We start from the raw sequence: 4017 nt of genomic DNA, 5'->3' as shown, positions 1-4017 counted from the left end.
TGGGAACTTAACATACCAGTCAGTGGAGTTGTCTTGTTTACTGCTCCACATTATTTTGTGTGCTCAAGCATTTGTTGAGTTTGTGATTCTTAAAGCCCCTATTTCACACTTTAGAATCAGCATATATTTATTTATTTCACAGAACTTTCAAAGTGTCACTGATATACAGTATAGTCAAGTTTTTGTAAGTTAAACTATGCAAAATATAATTTGTAACCAAACTTAAGATAATGTAGTTGTCAAGGTGACGTGGCTAACTAAGATACAATGCCAGTTCTATTAGATGCAAACAAATTTAGGCTATTATATGCTTAAGTATGGACAGTCAGTAAACTGATATATTATTCCATGAGTTTTAGTGACAAGGAGAGTGCCCAGTGAGTAAACTAAAGAAATACAAGCCACCAGGATGTAGATGATCATATAAGGTGTTATTTGATGTATTTCTGGACCTCATTATACTAAGATGTTATATATATCTAAAAAAAAAAACTCATTTCAAATGAATTTATAATAAAGCTGTTATTGGGTAAACATCTAACAAATATAAAGAAAAGAATTTAACTGATTTTAAATCCTAATAGATACTTTGTGTAAACCAGTATAGATTTGGGGAATATTAATTTGTGTACTGTAGATAACACTGTCACCATTACAGTTATCAGTATCTCAGATGTCATAATTAGGCTTTTAGGTATTCTTCCTGACAAGTTAATATTTTCAGTGGAAAGCAAAAGACATTTTATTAGGAACACCTACAATGCAGAATGTTATTAGTCTTATTAAAATACTTCCCTGGGGATTTTATTTATAGGATATGAAAAGTCAGGTCATGCCATCTACAGGTTTGTCACAACTCATGAAGGAGGTATTCAAGAGCCCCTAAAAAAGCTATTCTACATTTATGATCAATCTGGTACAACAGATGATGGTTGGTACTTTGAATAATAATATGCATTCTAATGATAATCTACCTTCATACCAGTAAAGGTAGGTGGATTGCTAATATTTTGAGTTCACATTCATTTACTTCAATAACCTTAATCAACTTCAATCCATATTAACCCCTTCACTGCTTTTTACACTTCGGACTTCAAAATGTCCATAGAAATATTCAATGATGTAGTTGAACTCGCATAGTTTTCTTGGCTTGGAACTTCCATTGGATACAGTCCAGAGGAATTTGGTGACATTCAAGGATGTGGTAATGGCAAAATTTAAGTTATACAGCTCTTTGTCCCCAGCCAATCAGATGTCTTATCCCTCCATACCTGCAGTTTACCCCATCCCAGCATTTGGTTGTCCAGTTGGTGTAAATGTGAGCATGTGTTGCCCTTTTCTTTTAATTTTTATGGCTTCATAGCATAATGGAGTCCATTTATGACAGGAGTGATGAGGAATTTGTGCCCGACACTGGTGACTGATAGTGATAATGGCTTCTTGCCAATACTAATATATATAATGACTAATCTAAAATTTACTGGATGTGGATTCCAGTGTTCGTCCCTTTCAGGTGAGAAGAACTATGAATTTATATTGCTTTTAGATATTTATTGTTTTATCTGCTAAACTCATTGTTATACAGTAGACTGGAAGACATGTTGGAAGAGTATTTGTTAAGTAATAATGTTAAAAAGTGTTCAAAATTGTTATAATTTAGTGTGAAAACCATATATATTGTATTTATATATTACAGGATGAAAAATAAAAGTGTAAACTGATTTATCATATGTGGTTCTTTCCACATGTGTTAGGTGATTTAGTGAAGGGGTTAAGTTGGATGGTTAAGATAGAGAAGTACAGCATCTTAGTGCTTACTGCATCCCAACGTTTTGACAACATTTACATAAATAACAAAAAAGAGAGAAAAAATGGTCATTTAGAAAATAATGGAAAACTCAGAAATGGTGTTTAGTTATAATATATCAGTATGCATTCCATGATTTTTATAAAACAAATTTAGGATATACTGTACAGATAATAAAGTGGAAACAAGTGATAAAGCAAATGAAATGAGCCAAACAGCAGAGTACTGGGTACAAGGTTGCCCATGGGTATAGTGTTCCACCCTCGTGACCTTTCTGAATACAGTATGTGTTAATGTCGAAATCACTTTATGAAAGAATAGCGAGGAGAGCAGTTGTTAGCAACTGCTCTCCTCTTATTACCGATTCATTCATAAGATTTTGATGTTGCCATAATGTTTGGAAAGGCCACCAAGGGGTGGAATACAACTGTTGGCAACTGTACATCATAAAATATTGGGATGCAGGTTATTGAAATAGTAACAACGGCTCACTATTAAACTTTAACAGATCCAAGAGTTGATTTATGGATAATCATCATTTGGCTAATAGTATTAATAGACATTTGAGCCTTTCACTGAAATTTAGTTACAGTAGTACCAAATAATTTGTAATTACAATAGCACACTAAAGAAGCTGTTTTCACATTATAACAGTATGGCAGCTCATGCATAATCTTGTCCAAATATAACAAAAGTTGTGTAGTATTTGGTACATAGGTTTACATTGGCACCAATCTTTAAAATCATTTCCTTTTTTGTTACACAGCCTCCGTTTAGTCCTCCTGGTACTTGCAGTAACTTCCTCAAATGAACTCCTGTAATCTCACTTTCCAAAGCTGTTACAGTATGTAGTTACATAAGAATTCATAGTATTTATTCAGAGGATCCACATTTTGAAATCTTAATTATTCTTTATTAACTTTTTATTATTTTAACCCTTTCATAGTAAAGGCAGATTACTTAATTAAAACAATATGTACTTGAGTAACTAACTGAAATCCTAATTTGACAATTATTCCAAGTCCAATTCTAAATAGAATTTGAAAGAAAGGTGATATTCGTTAATCCCATTGAATTATTTTTGTTTCAGAAACTTGAGGCAGCTTTATCAAAATTAAGCTGGCAACCAGCAATATTGTAATTTACCTTCCAAATTGAGCGTTCTTCTCAATCTTGGACATTCTTCAAATCAATATCTTTTCAGTACTGTAATATAAAATTTGAGCCAGGAAATGTATACTCTATTCAGCCTAGAAAGCAGCGCCTTTGGCACTCCAACATGGGCTCTGCCCCTCATTCACCAACTGAAGGAAACCATCCCACCCACTCCCACCTTCACTGTCTTCTGTTAATGTTTTGCCTCCAACTGCAGAATTGATGAGGCCAAAGAAGTATAATTACATTAAAGAATATTTTGTCTGCACCTCATGACAATAAAGAGTGCGAGTTTATAAAGATACTCCTATTAGCATGTCATATATCATCATTATGCATTCCAAAATATTTCCATTAAGAGGACACTGAGGTTCTTTCACCCACAAAATTTCCATGCTGAGTCTCCTGTGCACTCCCCAAGAGAATTGCAAGAGAACTTGCTCTGAGCATCATTTGGCCTTAATTCATGCTGTATGGCTACCATATAAACTTGTAATCAGATTTAGAAATTTGGAAGATAATCTCTCATGAATTATGATCTACTGTATGTTTTAAAGAGCATGTTCAGCTTGTATGGGCATAGAGTTGGTTCCTGTAGTAGCTACATCAACATTGTAAATGAAAGATATTACTTAGTCATAAACAAACCCAGTGGAGTCAGTATCCTTAACTTGAAAGTTCCATGCTGTTGGTCATAATTTTGGTTAGAAATTTTGCTTTTTAACAGAAGATTTCACGGAAAACACATACACATGTAATGTACACACTCACGCACACAGGTTCTGTCGTCCCTCACATGCCGTACATATTTTTTTTCACTTTCCCAAGACCCACCAGCATGAATTTGTTTATTACTGTTATTATTATTATTATTATTTAAAGGTGATTATGAAGGATACACACACACTCACAGTACGATTATTTTATTGCATGATCTGGATGGAAGAGAAATTTACAGAACTGTATGTGTCAGAGATGTGATAAACTGGTTTGTGTGTGTGTGTGTGTGTGTGTGTGTATGGCGCCTCTAACTCAAAGATCAGCCTTTTTTATTT

Source organism: Homarus americanus, unplaced genomic scaffold (genome assembly GCF_018991925.1).
Source record: "Homarus americanus isolate GMGI-L3 unplaced genomic scaffold, GMGI_Hamer_2.0 scaffold16712, whole genome shotgun sequence".
Classification (NCBI taxonomy): domain Eukaryota; kingdom Metazoa; phylum Arthropoda; class Malacostraca; order Decapoda; family Nephropidae; genus Homarus; species Homarus americanus.
Note: the sequence above shows the minus strand (reverse complement) of the source record.